Below are 18741 nucleotides of genomic sequence, written 5' to 3'. Positions count from 1 at the left end.
ATATAAACCCTGATCTTTATTCATTGTTAAACAATTCACAATATGAAGTACATTCCAGCAAGGCCGTATTTTTCGAATTACAGATTGTGTAGGTATTCAAATTTATCATAATTTGCAAGAGTTGCATGGAAACCTATAATAATTATAGGGTGGCCATATTAAGTCTTTCAAAATGATTGAATATATCAAGGCTCTTGAAAGATGATAACCTACAATTATTATTGAATGCCTGAAGCTGTACTGATGGCATCGCCCATTACATCTCTTCTTTCTCTTTCACTTGGTATGTATAGGTATGGGCAAAGGGAAAATGTGGGAATTCAAGAGTTTAGATTGAATGTACCGGGTGTCCCAAATTCGTTGTCTATAGTGAGGGAATCTCAGAATCCCTATGAGCTCGATTTTTGAGAGAATTAATTTGGTGAAAACAGCAACCTCATAAATTTAACTCTTTTCAAGCTATAAGAGAAAATTGGAAATGGCGTGAAATGAAAAGTTCTCATAACTTCTTTATTTTTTCATGTTTAAAAGTCCTGAACTTAAATCCCGAGGCATAAGTGTTTCATTCATCAATTTTCAGTTCACTTATGATATTCTGCGCTATAGGAAGAAATAATGAAATACTAGGTGAAACTCTGTGATGTTTATTTTTCGAACGGTGGTAAAAATTAGTTATTGATAATAAATCATTTTATTTTCAGCATCGATACGAGAGTTTCAGTTATGATGAAATCGTTACTTGAAAGAATGCCAAGAAATTTCAATTTTCGTTCTTGTAAGTTTTAATTCGAGAAAATATGGCTAGTGATAATTATATTCGATCTCCTTGAGATTGCCAAAAAGTAACTGTAATGGTTTCTTTCTAGACTGACGTAACTATTTGTCTTATAACCATATATTGATTGATGGATTTGCATCATTCGATTTAGATTAATTCTTCCAAAATTCGAGTGGATGTCTGGTTACGAAATGGAAATTTTTAGGGCATATTCAGAGTCCGAATATCTCAGTGAAGTTCGTGAAGGAGCAATATTTTGCTTTTTCATTGATTGAATAATCTGCAATTTAGAAATCAGTAGCACAATAGTGAAACGAATGTTCATGCAGAATTTCGTGAAGGCCATTAAGATATAAAATAATTTTTTTTTTGAAATTTCAATATTTCTCTATCTAGAAGATTTAACTAAAATTTTGTGTGTAGGTATATGAAGTTCTTCGATAAAATGATTTTTTGGAAAATTCATCTTTAATCTTTAAAAGACTATACTATACAGAATGTTCCTAAATTGAAGGTACAAGATATTCCTTGGGTAATTTTAAGAAAAAAAGTCCTATGAAAGTGGTCCCGCAAACGTTTCATTTTCGAGATACGGAGTGTTTCTTGTAGTCCTACTTTTTTGTGATGTTTATACCAGTTTACCGAATCTTTATTAATATTCGCTACAGATTGAGTAAATAAGTACCAAAACATAATTATTTATTTATTACAGCTTACTAACTGGATCTTTAAAATAATTTGAATTTTCCTAAGATCACTGGAAAATCGGTAGCAGATACGACAAAACTACAAAAGACCAAACAGTGTAGTACTGGATCAAAGTTTCTTTTTGCATTTTTCTAAAATACCAGTGGTCCACCAAAAAAAGTTCTGGAGGAAAGAAGCGGGCACCATTCCAGAAAAAATATCACCCTGTAGATTTGCATTCAAAATTAGCTTATCAGATGATGTAAACTTTAAAGTGGGATATCTATGCCAAACTTGAGTAAATTATCTTGTGAAGAGAAGGTGCTATGAAGAAAAAATTCAATTCGAATTTGTGTTTTAGATGATCGAATTGGGTAGATTGAAGAAATTTACATGCGATATTTGTGTAAAATTACTTTGAATGAAAATTTGAACGAGCTCATCGCGAAAGCTCCCGAAGATTCATCTGTGCTTCTTTAATTTTTGTTCTTGAAGAACTATATTTGGATTACCTATATGATGTCATATAACTTGCCTCATAGTTAGGAGAAATCTAGTTTCAAGATTTGAATTCATTGTAATCGATTCGTCATCGTCAAAAAATATTTGTTGCATGTAGATAATAACGGCTGACGTAATTGTTTATGAGAATTTGTGATATCAGTATTCTTTATTTGATAATAAAAGTCAATTGGGGAAATGTATAAATCAATTCTACTAAATTAAAACTTGTATACATAATTGAATTGAGCACACTTATCTATCTTTCTGTAAAAAATATTGAGAAAGAAAATTATCATCTGAGGCGAATATTTTGTTTTGTTTAAGAGGAAACACCATCAAAACGTCATTGCTCAGTTCAAAACGAAATAAGAGATATTTCTTCTTATAAATCATCGATTTTTATGGGGTTTTCACAAAATCTGCCTTGTAGTATTTCAATATTTTTTGCGAATGAAAAAAAAAATTAATTTTGGTAACTTTTCGTTTATCGCAAAAGAATTGGTGATATGGTTTCCCTACAAAGCCCTGAACGATTTTAAAAATATACGTAAAAAAACCTACAAGTTGGAATTATTGTAATATTCGTACTTCTACTGATCTTTCAATTGTTTTGGCAACACTTCACATTATTTTTGTCCCTCATTCTCTGGGCGAATATCGACAGATGACAGATCGCGCGCACTTGGTAGTGTTCCCTACTAAGGAAACATTTACTTTGGTACCTACCTCTCTTTGCCCAGTTCTGTTTCAATAGCATGACATAATATATTAAATTATATGTTGTTGACAGATTCCACAAATAAATATTGCTTCATCATTTCACTCTCAATACCAACACGAAAATTGTAGTTACATTTTGAGCGCCATTTTTTAGTAGTTTCTCTTTTTTTGTCTTCAAATATTTGAAAATATATCTATATATTTCTTCTTCATTGACAGTCATTCTATTTTAATTTTTTCATAGTTCATTGAGTTTATTTATGTTTTTTATATTAGGTAACTAAAGTTGTTCGATGGCGAGTTACATTTGGAAATGATGGAAAAATTTATTCTGGACTGTGTTTCCAACTTCGGAATAATATATAGGTACATATAATATGTATATGCTGATATTATCACGTTGTAGAAACGTTTGTTTATACGTATGCTCCTTCACCATTTTGTACCTCGTAGCAGGTGCCTTTGTATTTAGAATGCATTCTGTTCACAAAAGACAAGAATATCTGGAAAAAACAAAAAAATTATTAATTTTACACAAATATCGCATGTAAATTTCTTCAATTTACCTAATTCGATCATCTGAACACATATTTTAATTTAATTTTTTTTCTCATAGCACCTTCCCTCCACAAGATAATTAACTCGAGTTTGGCATAGATATTCCAAATTGAAGTTTTAATCATGTGATGAACTAATTTTGAATGCATATCTGACGTGAAGTCAGTAACTGTATATAGAGTGTTTTCAAATTCGACGAAAACCTTGAAGGAAGTGATGTTTTAGCAGATTTTATTTGAAAGGGGAAAGGAGCAAATAAAGAAAAGTGCTCTATCAAATATTTTTTTATTGCAATTATTCTCAAAATTTCAGTTAAAAATGTATTCATAAATTATGTGTGAAATGACCTCAGACATTCCTTATACAAGCACATGCCCTATTTCTTATAGTTATTTATGCAACAAGTGCAAAAAGTGAATGTTTATTGCACTTGACGTGAAATTGTCTAATGCAATAAACAATTTTTGCACGAGTTGCATACAACATTTTTTCTACGTTCTTGCAAAAAGCAAAAAATGATTTGTTGAGATGCGGCACTAGATGTAGGAAAATGAAAAGCGCAACTTGAGTACTTTATTATTAATATCGATTTGCATTGAAACAGGAACTAATACGTTACGAACAATTTAACTCAAACTTTATTTTTACCCTCAATGTTGAAAGTGAATGAACAATTGGTGACAGTACGTTGAAGTAGAATGACAGATGAGTGCAATAAAACTTTATTGCAGTAGTGCAATAAAGAACTTCTTTTTCCACTAAATATAGTTCAATAAAGTTTTGCTTTTTGCATGAATGTAGAAAAATTCTTTTAATTGTTACTTTCCGCCTGAAATTTACTGTCAATATTCTCGCTGCTTCGTCGATTCTAAAGGTGTTAGATCCGGACTTCTCGCTGGCCACGAAAATAATCCAAAATTATAATCAAATTTGGTCAACGTAGAAAAAATTGACGGAAAATGAAGTAAGGTGAGACAATCTTTGGAAAATCACAAGAACTCAAATACCTTGTAAACTGTTGATTTTTGGTTATCACTAAAATGACAGCAAATGAGTCATACTAACACGTCCTCCAAGGTTCACGTCTAATTTAGAAACATCCTGTAGATGTGGTCTCCAAGCGTGCAATGAATGCGAACGCTCAAAAGCTCCTGAGTCCTGATTTCCTTATTTTTTTATTGAATAACCCCATAGAGTGATAAACATAGATAGAGGGAGTATACGCAATTTTTATATGTCCCCAAAATGGTTAGATTACGTTGTCGGATTGTGATATATTTTCAAATCCACAATTTTACTATATCGTTATGAATGTATATTATATTCTTTGAAATATATTTATTTGAGTGATTCTCAATTAAATATGCAAATTTGAATATTTGTCAACCGATATTTTTTCTAATTGTCGAATTTATAATAAGCAGAATATTTATTATTTTCTATATCTACCTGCTGAAATACAAGGTTTGGCAACTACTGCTCTCCTAGTGTCATACGTTGTTTCACGTCATTTGGCGTGCTTGAAGTTTGTTTTTTGAATTTCTGATATATTGAGGTGTTTATCTCAATATATTTCGAGTTAATATGAAACGTTGATTCACTATGGGACATAAGAAGTGCGTTCTTTGTGGAGCAACTCGCGAATTGAGTGAAATATCGTATCACTGATATGTCAAATTTGATAGTTCATGTTGGGGATAAAATTTGCTTACTGAAAATGACATATCTTACCTCTATCTATATTTATTACTTTGAGAATTTCCCCAATATGGCAGAAGCTGGATGAATGACATTCTTCAGGTAACCGGTTTTAGCGAAATTGAAGTTTTCGATAAAATATCACAAGAGGTGCGAGAACAAACCGAAATTGAAGCGTTTTCGAGACTTGAAGTCCCATCTCCCGTACATATCAAGTAGTCAGTCGGTCTGCGAACCATTTCGCCGTACTTCTCAACGTGGTTTACTTTTAGTTCGGTTCAGTTCACGAATTGTGCCGCTTGAAAGCCGGCACCGGTAGGTATTTCGCTGTAGTGATTGAAATAGTGGTCAAATTGAATCAAGTGACCGTCCCATTCTGAAAGTTCAGTTTATTCCACTCAGCATCTCGCATGTGACATTCAGAAAGTGATCATTTCGATCAGAGAAATTGGTGAGTTATTAGGGAATAAGTAATTAATAATTTTCCGCGAAAATTTTTGATAATAAATATGCAAATTTATTTTATTTATTTTTTCAATTTGAGATCTTTTATAATTGAAATGATAAATGATGTTCTGAACTTTTTTTTGACAATTTCTTTCGATTCTCTTAGTTTTATTACTAAGTAAAATGCATAAATTATTGCTGAAGTCATGAAGGACAATTTTTCATTGAAAAAAAAATAATTAAAAAAGGAATAAGATGTATACGACTATAACAGATATAAAGTATCCAGAAGCAATTGTGGACTGCTTTCACATCATTGCTAAATATTTCAAAGGGTTCTCCTCGAGCAAAATTTCAAGAAAATGTGCAATATCTTATTTCAGGAATTAAATATCCGCGAACCATTCATTTATAGACTTTTTTCTAATTTCAGCTCAGCATCACTGCTTTATAATTATAATCATTGGTAGCAAATCATTCAATCCAACGGTTTTTTTTTTGTGAATATATGATACGAATTTAATAATTGATGCCATTATGAAATTGCACTTCCCATTATTTGCCATCTATTTATATCTACGTGTGAATAGATAGGGAAGAGAATCAAATTTTCTCTGAAAATTTCAGAACGTCTTTTATTTTTCATAGTTTCATTACGAAAAAAAATGTATGAATCAATTGATTTATTTCCTTCCTGAAAAATCCTGAAGGAAAATTAAATCGGCATTTTATTCCCCACATATTATTGAATGGGAAAAAAATTGAGATAATAAATTATTTACTCGAGTGTAAGAGAAATAAAGTATACAGACATTTTTTTTGACTGCTTTCACATTATTGCGAAACAAAACGAAAAAAAGTTTACAACTGATTCTGAAAATTTCGAAAACATTTCAATATCAGTAAGACGTAGATCTAGTTGACTCGTATCTAATTTCAGGAATAATAATCGTTGATAGCAGAATATGAATCATTTCATTCAGCGGTTTGTTTTGTTTGTAAATATACGAATTTGAAATTGGATGCAGTTATAAAACTGCACTTCACCATTATTTGCCATCTATTTATATCTACGTGTGAATAGTTAGGGACGCGATAATATTTTTCCGTGAAGATGTGTCACTTTAATTTTAAGGACTTTTATAATTGAAATGAAAAATGTGGATCCGAAATAATTTTTTTTAGAAAATTTCTCGACGTCTTTTATTTCTCATAGTTTCATTACGAATTCATAAATCAATTAATTCATTTCCCTCCATGAAGAGTCCTAAAGGATTATGAGACGACATTTTTTACAATTGAATGAGAAAAAAATTGAGGAAATGAATTATACTGGTTGTTCGTAAATTGGAGGTAAGGAAAATGAGAGATTCGTTTGATAATTTTGAGAAAGAAAGTCCTATAAAAATGGGCTCGCAAATGCTTTGTTTTCTAGATACAGGGTGTTTTTTTGCGATGATTGTATCAGTTTATCGAACCTTCATTAATCTTCGATACAGATTGGGTAAATTAGTACCAAAACTATCAATTAATTTATTCATCACAGCTTATTTACTGGATCTTTATAATGATTTCGATTTTCTTAAAGATTTTTAGAGAATTGTTTGAAATTTTTTCTTGAAATTGCTAGCAGATAAGACAAGAAAACAAAAAGTGGACCGAAGTTTTTCTTACATTTTTCTAAACTACGAGTTACTCTATGAAAGAAGCACTGTCGAAATCGATAGCAGATACGACAAAACTAGAAGAAAGCAAAAAGTGTAGTAGTGGACCAAGTTTATTTTCATATTTTTCTAAACTACGAGTGGTCCACAAAAAAAAAAGTTCTGGAAGAAAGAAGGGCACACTGTTCCAGAAAAAATATCACCCTGCAGATATGCTTTCAAAATTAGCATTTCACATAATGAAAGCTTTGAATTGGAATGTCTATGCCAAATTTAAGTTGAATATCTTGCGAAACGAAGGTGCTATTGAAAAAAACCTGAAAAAATATCAAACCGTAACACCCTATATCTCGAACATAAAGCTTTTTCGGGCTCCTGTTTATAGGACTTTTTTTTCAAAATGATCCGAGATCTGTTATTTTTCTTTGTACCTTCAATTCAGGGACACTCTGTATATACGAGTATAACAGATATAAAGTATCCTGAAACACTTGTCGACTGCTTTCACATTATTTCGAAACAAAACGAAAAAATATCACAACTGATTCCGCATAAAAAAAAATTTCTAGAAAATGTCCAATATCAATAAGATATAGCATAGATATGTGCCCAATTTCAGGAGTTAAATATCCGCGAACTACCTATTTATTTATAGACGATTATGCTAGTTTCCTTCAGTGTTTATTAATGATTACCGTGGGTAGCAGAATATAAATTAGTTCATTCAGCGGTTTGTTATACAAATTTGACAATAGATGCAGTCATGAAATTGCATTTCACCATTATTTGTTGCCTATTATGTTGTCTATTTATATCGTCGTGCGAAGTTTGAAATTTTAATTTGGATGCAGTAATTTTGAATACAACAATACGACAATTCTTTTCTATGATATTATTATAGAATTACGAAATAATTATTATTTATTTTATTTATTGTTTTATTATAATAATATATCGTCGTTTTTTTGGTCACGGAAATATTGGGCAATTTTTTTCAGATATTCTTCTTGAATTTTCTATGGTTCTCTGACTAAGCTATAAATACGAAATTTTGCAAGAAGCGAATTGTTATTATATATTCAAAAGTAAAATGAATAGAAAAACACAATTTATAAAACATCATTTCATACAATAAACCTCTTTTGACATGTCTACCATTTCGAATGGGTAGAATATAAAAATCGAATAAAAATCCTAACAACGCTTAATGCCAGACTACTTCTCGGAAACTATAAAAGTTATTCGCATACCTCATTCATTTGAGAATTCGATTCACAAATTTTAAAGGCTGAAATTCAAGGAACCAAACTTAAAAGCATTCATATTTCACTGATTTGTTACTTGCTTGATGTACATTCATTATTAATAAAATAATAACGATCAGCATTATGATAAATTTATTTCACAAAACTGAAAAAATAACGTTTTCATTGTTATGATTTATGTTTTATGATAGGTACTCAATATAATTTGAACGTCATTATGCTTATTAATAGTTTTTTCAATGTGCCTCAATTATTTGCTTGTAAATATGGCATCCAATTTACGCTGGTTAAAAATTTTTATTATTTATAATTTTTTGATTCAATATTTGAATAATTCGTATAAAATTAATATAGTTAAAAACTGATATAGAATAAGAATTGAGATTATATATCATATAAATTACGAATTAAGATTATATTATAGTGCGTGTTTATGAATGTATATCATATTATAGCAACGTTGATGTTTTTTCAATATGAAAAAAAGGACAGAATCTAATTTGCATATATTCTTTCAAATCTATTTATCTGCATTATAAAAATGAATTAAATAAACACCGAAACAATTGAAAATAATTATCAATCGTATGAAATTTTGTATGCCTTCAAGACTAAGATTTCGATAAATGTATGTAAAAGAATGAACAAATATTTAATTTTCAAAACTTTTTCGTAAGGTATTGGCACAAATATATAATGGAAAGTTTTGAGTGAAGTATCTTACTGTTTAAAAGTTTTTTTTGAGAAGAACAGAAACCGTTGATCTCCAGATAGAATCGAGATATTTGTGCATCTTTTTAGTGGAATTTGGTTTGCAAATTAGCTGTTCAAGAATATAATAGATTTCGAGTTCTCTGTGAAGATATATCAGCAGATCCATAAATCGTGTTTTAAGGTCTTATATGTAGGAGTTTTTCGAGAAAATATTATGAGTTTTCATAAATTAATTGTCAATTGAATTGATAATGAATTGAACGATGAAGATAAATATTTATGCTCACCTGAATCTACCTACTATTTGTGAGATTTTTATATTCTTGAATGAGTTTTCATAAAATGATTTTTTTCGGAAATTTTCAACCTCTGTTGAATTGAATAAAAATAATTTAAGTGTTTGTCCGCTCTAATTATATCGAGAGAAACATGGGAAATTATTAAATTATTTTTTCTCATCTCACAAAATAGACCTACAATTAAGTCATATAATTTTTGGGGAAACAATAATTATAATAAGGATAAGAATTCAAAAATTTTCAATAGACCGCTTTTATCTCCTGAAACAATAAAAGCATGCGGTATGAAATATGAACAAAAATTTATGGCTAAAACAAAGATCCCAAATTTCTATAGCTAATTTTCTCCTAATAGTTTCGAAGTTATACAATTTGGAATATTTTATTTAGATTGGCTGTGCAAATTGCACATATTTTCCAAGCCCAACAATCACTAATATATTCAGTCTTGAATTTTATCCAAAAAAAAAACAGGATGTAATAATAAATCTTTATGTTGAATTTTCAGAATTTTATTACTTTTGTATTATTATTTTAAGTATTGAGCATATTGAATTTTATTGGTCGGCATCTTTTAGCTTAAACATATCAGAGCGAATAAATAGAAAATTTGATCTCGTTCATATCACTCATTTTGTTGATCCTAATCCAAAATGAAATCTGAAGCCAAAATCACTGAGTGTTTTGGCAATAAATATTGTTATTGTTCAAGTAGCAAAACTGGATAGTCAAATGAAGCTTCGAAAAAATACTTATTCAATTTTCGATTGGTTCATATTTAGGTGCCAACTATGAAAACTTCAAAAGAAGTTTGTTTTCATATCTCGAGTGTACTTTATGATTGACTTGCAAATAATTAAAGAAAAATAGTGACGATGATCTCGCTCTTATCAGATAAGGAAGCGTTACAAGGATTAACTTTTTTTTTTAATTTACCGAATGGAATCCTCCTCTGGAGGATAGTAGACAATATCCTATTTTTTCATAAAACTAGATGATTTAATCGTTTCATTCATTTCGATATGTCTACAAGTATTCAGAGATCTTTTCAAATTGTAGTTCTCTTATCTAGATCTGCCCTTGATTTTTTTTCTTGTGGAAAATCAAACTGAAAAATATTTATGGAATGTATAAAATAATGATACAATATTTAAAAGTAAAAATATGAGATCAACAAGTTTATTAAGGTATCAAATTTGTCGAAGTTTGAATTACCCTCCACTAAATAAGCTCCAAGCATAACCTATAAAAACATAAAATTTTTTGAAAATTCTACTTTATTCGTCAACATAGTCTCCTTCCAGTGTTGAATTCAAGGGGTGCTATAACACCCTCGGTGTATGAACATTACCCCCCAGAAGATTGTATAAACTGCCCTAAAGTAATTTTAAAATGAAGAATACTGAGAATTCGCAATTCCAATTATTGCCGTCGAGAGCGCTGCAAACTTACTTGTTTTCTTAGTTCAGTCTTTGAACGCAGGGAATATTTACATGTTTTTGTCGATTACCCAATATTTATCAATGAGTTGTATTTGGAGAAATATGGAATGAATTGTTCACTCATTCCTATATTTTCAATTATCTGATCTGAAGTTAATGTAACGACATTCTGTTATTCGTATATGTATATATTGATTATGGAAAATAATTTTAAATTATTTTAATTTAAAAAGGTGTAGAAAGATTGATTGACAGTCAAGTATTATTATTAATTAATGCATTTGCGCCTGAGAATCATTGATAATAGAAATACAGAACTACGTTTATGTTCATAGCTATTTATTGTTTTATGATTATTCAATATAATATGTAAATTTTATTCTTCACAACATTCCTTTTACACAAAAAATCAGGTAAAGGGCGGTCGGCTCCAAATTACCCTATTGGAAGCCTATTGTCTTGATAGCTATGCACTTGAACAAATTAACTTTTGACTACACCCTAGATGTTGAAATTAAAATTGTATGGATTCAATACTGTCACCTTTAAATGTGATGCAATTTTTGAATGCAAATCTACATGGTGATATTTATTCTGGAACAGTGTGAATCCACTCGTAGCTTAGAAAAATATGAAAAAAAACTTGGTCCAATACTACACTTTTTGGTTTCTTTTAGTTCTGTTGTATCCGCTATCGATTTTGAGAGAAAAATTTCGAACAGATCACTAGTAATCCTCAGGAAAATACAAATTATCAAAAAGATCCAGTTAGTGAGCTGTAATGAATAAATCAATTATAAATTTGTACTTCTTATTCACTTTATCTGAAGCGGAGATTAATAAAGATTCGATAAACTGGTATAATCATCACAAAAAAGTAAGACTACAAGAAACACCCTGTATTTTGAAAACAAAGCGTTTCCGGGTCCATGTTTATAGGACTCTCTTCTTAAAATTATCCAAGAAATCTATCATTCTAAATATTTTTTCTTTTTCGAATGCTGTAGTTAGTATTACATAGAGCGTAAAAGACATATAATAATTGAATATTAGAAATGCTTTTTTTCAGTAAAAATTTTGTTGTTATATTATGTTGCTTGGTCCAACCATGGTATCTGCAGTACAATAGAATTAAATGGTGATTTACATAAATTTTGTTGGAATTAAGATAAAATGCATGAATAGAGTGAAAGTTGAAATGTTAAGGATTGGCTGACTCATCGATTTGAAATCGTATCCATGCAACATGTAGAATATTCTTATGGTTTTTGAAGGCAAATTGTACAGTATTGCAAAATATTGGACATGAAGGTTAATTAATTTTGCAGAAATCCTGTAGTCACGATTTAATAATTGTAGGTAATAGGTATGTTTTGAGAAATTTGACCAGAGATTGAGTTTTGAATAGAACCTTATATTTTTATTTTTCTGAATGGATATATAGAATTTCTTGAAATGCGACTACAATAGTATTGCATTCAATTGACAACAAAGGGTGATATAAGGTATAACAAGAAGTAATGGTCTATTAAAAATTATGAGCGCACTTGAGCTTGATATGCACGCGTCTCACGGCATATATTTCTGCAATTTCGTGCGAGCTTGGACTAAATAAGGGGCTTCTTCGAGCGCAGAGAGACTGAAGCATTCGCCAATATGACTTTATCAGTAGTTTTCTCACATTTCTATGAAAACTATTGGAAGATTTTGGTAGTTTTAGAAATATCTTTTCAAACTTGGCCAAAATGGTCAAGGATTTTTTTCAAAGCCAGTATCTTCAGCTCCTATTGAAAAACAATTTTCCAGAGCTGGTCTTACAGTTACAAAAATCCGCAATTGGTTAGGCGACAAATCTATAAGATGCCTCATGTGTCTTAGATCCTGGATGGAAAATTATAAAATCAAACAAAGCCTGGAAGTTTCTCAATATTAAGAAACTAAATTTTTTTTTATTATGTTATAATTTATATTGATTTAATTTATGTTTCTATTTCAAAAAAATTGATATTTCGGTTCTTTTATATAATAAGTTTGATAAATAAAAGTGTTTTTTGCAAAGCTCCTTCTCATTTCATCATTTTTTCATTGATGTGACACTACACAATAAAACTGCTAAAAATCAAGAAACTTGATATGATTCAAGTACTTGATAAATAAATACTTGACTTGATATTGAAAGATTAATACTTGACTTGAGCTTGACTCGAGTTCAAGTCAAGTTCAAGCCAAGTAGCTTGACAATCAAGACAAGACGTGAATTTCTACACTGGATTAATGAAAATCTTATGCCAAAATTGATGTTCCTGGTGTAGGAATTTTATGAAGAGTGATAATTGGAGTTGTTTTATTTTCACGATTTACCGATATCTTCAATTAAAACTAGATGTGGTAGAATTTAGGATTCACTTTGATTTTTCATCAGGAAAAATGGAATCGATTTCAATAATTCAATTATAAAAATTCTAAAACATACTATTACATCATCAGTACCAACTGAGTGGAAATTTTGAGAGGTTGAGTATGTTTATCTAAATAGAATTTCTTGCCAACAGTTGTACGATATTAAATGGTTTTTATTTGCCTTATATATTTATAAATTTCGCACTCTTGGCGAAAATAGAAGATTGAATCATTGGCGATTAGAGCAACATTGTGTAACATAATAATTTGAAACTGAATATCGTTTCATATTTCACAGAAATATGGTTATCGTAAATTGTTGCATTGGAAACATTGTTCTAACACTTCTCTTAATAAGACTCGGGTATAACCAGTAAAAAAACATTTTTCCATAAAAATTCAACAATTTATCAACATAGGCATCTTCAACACGCTCCACTAACTTCAAATACCTTTTCTGTAGAAATATTCGTCTTTGCTCTTGAAATAGACTTCAACATCAGCAATCACTTCTTTATTTAAGCCAAAATTCTTTAACTGGAGCATTCTTTTGTGGTCTGCAAAAAGCCCAGGAATCCTTGGGGGCCAGATCTGGATAATAAGGTGGTAAAGCAGTTGGAGACGCAATTCATACAATTTGACTATGGTTTTCAACGAATTGTGACAAGGAGCATTGTTAATACACGAAACTCGTTTTTATCTACATTTCAAAAAACAAAAAATGAAGCGTTACTTAATCTCTAATATCTCTGATTTAGATTCTAAAATGTTGTTACGTATGTGTTGAAGCTTGGTACTAACGAGAAAAATGTGCTATGACACTAGTGATGTAATATGTGCGCTAGGCTCAGGACTAGTGATGATTTAAATTTATAATAGTTCATTGAGATTAAAACACATTGAATATATTTTTTCTATTCGAATATAAAATATCTCTCGAATAAAGTTTTACTTCCTCAGTTCAAGAAAACTGAGCTTTTCTTAAAACAAACAATTTTACGTGGTGTAAATGTTCATGTGTAAGAACGAAAATAAACAGATCTTTAATACCCGAAGATTTCTAAAACGCTGTTTTCTTCAGGAGATATAAATAATCTTACTATATCTAGGTGGCAGTACCTAAATAAATACCCGATCCTATTGAAATCATGTGTTGAAATTCTCGACATTGATCGAGTCTGTTTTTCTCTGTGTATGACAAAAGAAATGGAATCAGTAATTAGTCAAATAGCTGATCTCAATTAATTCAAATATTCACGAGGATTCCATCATTTTGGTGTTTAGTTTATTCAACTGAAAAAGTTAGTTGGAATGTTCAGGTATTTGTGATCACAAATCTGAAAGAATATTCTATAAAATGAAATTCTATGGGTGTAGTTGAATTTGCAAAACAAATTTTTCAAAGATGCTTTATATTTTCCATTCATGACTGCTTACTCATAGCTTGGATGAGGTAACGTAATACCTCTATAACAAGTAACAAAATGCAAATTTTACGATGGTGTAAATATTTATTGATGCAGTAAGGGTCAAGGAATTTAGTTGTGAGTAATACTCTTACTACAATTTCATGTCATTCATTCGTAAATTGTTATTGTTCGGTAAAAGTTCAGTATCTGCTAAAATAGTAAAGACCGGTATTCTTAAGCATTTATTCCATTCTCATTCAATATGTACAGGGTGGGCAAATTTCGATGTTTTAGCACTACAACTTTTGAACCAGAGTAGATAGACAAAATCTGATACCCACTTCTCGATCTCTTTTTCTGAGAAACTAACAAGGGTAGTATTCATTTTTGGCCACCTTCTTTTGTTTTCGAGTTATAAGCGAAAATTGGAAAAATGGCGATATCGAAAAACATTTATATCTCCGCTAATACTGATGATAGAGCTCTGAAATTAAAACATTATACAGGCACTTTTTTACGTAGAATCCAGTGGCGTGCTCGTATTTTCAAAAGGGTTTTTAGTTAGGAAGCTATGACCCAAAGTTATGTTTTTTTAAATGGGAACACTAGATTTTTGTGTCATTTTCTGAAAGCTTGATTTTTCCTGATTTCAAAAATATATAACATCATATGATTCGTATCAATATAAATAATAGAAAATGGCCAAAAACCTCTTTTCACCTAAGAGTCTCAATATTTCTATGGTTTCAACTGTTGATGAACACAGAAAAATTGAGCTTTCTATAACAAGACCAGTGTCCTTCCGTCAATCTGATTATTTCTATGCTTTTCACTTATTTCTACAAAATTCGAATCTAGATATTATGTTTTATAAATTTTTTATCTAAAAAATGATTTGGAAATAACGGAGAAACCACAAGATCGAATTTTTCAATCGAAAGAGTTGTATTGAGATGCATGTATCAGGAGATTATTTACATAGGTCTCCAGAATCAATACGCACAAGTACCAATCCATTTCAAACAGCATATGAAACAATGCATATATGATTGGACTCAACATTTTAATTACGAAGGGGCAAACAAGAAATAATATTTAACCTAATAATCACAACAATTGCACAATGCACAGTCGACACCTCTTCTCGATATTTCAATAGATGAATATTTGAAACTGTGTTCGAGCTACCTAGGAAACTTTTTTCAAGTTCGTTCATCTTTTCGAAACTATTTGTATAAAATAAATATAGATTCGAATTTTGTAGAAATAAGTGAAAAGCATAAAAATACTCAGATTGACGGAAAGACACTGCTCTTGTTATAGAAAGGCTCATCAACAGTTGAAACCATAGAAATATTGAGACTCTTAAGTAAAAAAAGGTTTTTGACCATTTTCTGTTGAATATTTTGATACGAATCATACGATGTCATATATTTTTGAAATCAGGAAAAATTAAGCTTTCAGAAAATGGCACAAAAATCTAGTGTTCCCATTTAAAAAAACATAACTTTGGGTCATAGCTTCGTAATTAAAAACCCTTTTGAGAATACGAGCACGCCACTGGATTCTACGAGAAAAAGTGCCTGTATAGTGTTTTAATTTCAGAGCTCTAGCATCAGTATTAGTGGAGATATAAAAGTTTTTCGATATCGCCATTTTTCCAATTTTCGCTTATAACTCGAAAACAAAAGAAGGTGGCCAAAAATGAATACTACCCTTGTTAGTTTCTCAGAAAAAGAGATCGAGAAGTGGGTATCAGATTTTGTCTATCTCCTCTGGTTCAAAAGTTGTAGTGCTAAAACATCGAAATTTGCCCACCCTGTACAGGGTGGGCAAATAAGCGAGGTAAGCGGCTATATCTCAGGATCCACTCATCGTAGAGACTTGCGGTAAAAAATTTTATCACTAAAGTGTACAAGAAAACACACTGGAAATTGTTTTGAAGTTCATACCTCTACCGCTAGGGGGCGTAATAGCTACCGTCGAGTGGAAAAATGAATTTTACTCGAAAATGTTTCATATGAAGTTGAAGGAAAAATATAATCACTGTAATCCTTGGAAAATTCTCTATCTTTTCGAATTGTCACTTTCGATTTTACGACATCAATTAAGGGTAGGTGAAAGCGAGAAATCTGACTGATTGAAACGCCTTTAACTTCAGTTGTGCTCAACATTTTTGAGCAAATTAGATCTCGTCTGAAAGATAATATCTTGTTGATTGAGGACAAAATGAAGTCATGATAAATTTGTTTTTGCTGCTTTCGATAGGGGGCGCTAAGTCAGAAGTTCATTGTTTTGTTCATTTTACTCCGAAATTTCAAATGTTCTGATATTATTTTCTCAACAGAAACAGAAGTTCCATCAAATTTGCATGAAAAAATGAAAAAAAAGGTCGTAAAGCGATAGCTTCAGGCGTTCTGGAGTTATGGCCGAAAGAAGACACAATTTAGTTTTTCAGTGCATCAGTTGAATAATATCTTTTTTCGTCCATAACTCCAGAACGCCTGGAGCTATCGCTTTGCGACCTTTTGGTTTTTTCATACAAATTTGATGGGATTTCTGTTTCTGTCAGAACTTAACACACAATTCGATTTTTCGCAGTGTATCAATTGAAGAATATCTTCTTTCGGCCATAACTTCAGAACACCTGAAATTATGGCGACCTTCAGGTGTTTTCATGCAAATTTGATGGAATTTCTGTTTCTGTTACGAAAATCCTATCATCACATTTGAAATTTCGAAGTAAAATGAACAAAACAATGAACTTCTGACTAAGCGCCCCCTATCGAAAGCAGCAAAAACAAATTTATCATGACTTTATTTTGTCCTCAATCAACAAGATATTATCTTTCAGACGAAATCGAATTTGCTCAAAAATGTTGAAACAAATTGAAGTTAAAAGCGTTTCAATCAGTCAGATTTCTCCCTTTCACCTACCCTTATTTGATGTCGTAAAATCGAAAGTGACAATTCAAAAAATAGAGAATTTTCCAAGGATTACAGTGATGATATTTTTTCTTCAACTTCATATGAAATATTTTCGAGTAAAATTCATTTTTCTACTCGACGGTAGCTATTACGCCCCCTAGCGGTAGAGGTATGAACTTCAAAATAATTTCCAGTGTGTTCTCTTGTACACTTTAGTTGTAAAATTTTTTACCGCAAGTCTCTACGATCAGTGGATCCCGAGATATAGCCGCTTACCTCGCTTATTTGCCCACCCTGTACATACGCCTACAACAAATCCTATTGTAGGATAGTAAATGATAGTTTCCTGAAAGACGATATTTTTCTACTGACCTGTATGTCACTTTGAACGCCATTCCGAGTTCTATATTTATCTGGAGATTGTCTCTTGATTGCTGTGGAGGTAATACCAAGCACCACACATATTTGGATGTTGTGGAGGTTGTTGATATATACCTAGTAATAGCAAGAACTCCATGTCTCCTACGATAAGGGTGGAACTTAATATTGTTTAATCTGTTCAGTTTCACGTTTAATATATGACGAATATTGGAAATAAATTCAAATAGATAATTTTCCTTTTATCTTACAATAATAACAAAATAAACGGGGTATAGTTGAGATATTTTCATGGAAAGATTTATCAAGAATTCGTCCATCTACTGTCTCGGTTTTCTCAGGAGTTTCTCAGAATTTTAGATGAAATAATTCAGTTCGATTTTGCTAGATTGATTGAATCTCTTATTGGATGCTCATGTGGTGTTATTACATTTCAAGAATGCTCTTCTCATAACTTTTTTTTCAATTAAATGACTAATTCTAACTCTTATCGGTGGCATTATGGTGATATGATAGCTCCCAAAATAATCTCAAATTTCACACTATGTGAATATTTCATTTTTAATTCATAAATCTTAAGTACAGCTATTTTATCTCTCTTCCTGGCAATAAATTGATAGCTTTGAATCTTGAGAAACGTAATACTAATGAGTGGCTTTTGACTCATACAGAAATCAATTTGACCAGACGAATTGAATTGATGAATCGAACAATAACGTCTGAAGGGTATACTAAAAGTCAATTAGAAGGCAATTATTCAATCGATTGAGTGAGAACCGTCTAAATCAAAGTGGAACTCTTCAATGAAGTCCAATTAAAATCGACAGATTATATGTAAATATTTATTTGG

General features: G+C 30.7%; 1 protein-coding gene across 1 annotated transcript in view; it reads left to right on the top strand.

Annotated features, from left to right (window-relative positions):
• Positions 1 to 5182: 5182 nt before the first annotated feature.
• LOC123678207 (galactose-specific lectin nattectin-like) overlaps positions 5183 to 18741 on the top strand; it is a 32408-nt gene continuing 18849 nt past the window's right edge. The window contains exon 1 of the mRNA XM_045615103.1: positions 5183 to 5396. The gene's annotated coding sequence lies outside the window, so the exon portion shown is untranslated. The remainder of the gene's footprint in view (positions 5397 to 18741) is intronic.

The sequence above is a fragment of the Harmonia axyridis genome, chromosome 4 (assembly GCF_914767665.1).
Source record: "Harmonia axyridis chromosome 4, icHarAxyr1.1, whole genome shotgun sequence".
NCBI classification, from domain to species: domain Eukaryota; kingdom Metazoa; phylum Arthropoda; class Insecta; order Coleoptera; family Coccinellidae; genus Harmonia; species Harmonia axyridis.
Note: the sequence above shows the minus strand (reverse complement) of the source record. Positions and strands in the feature narration are given on the sequence as shown.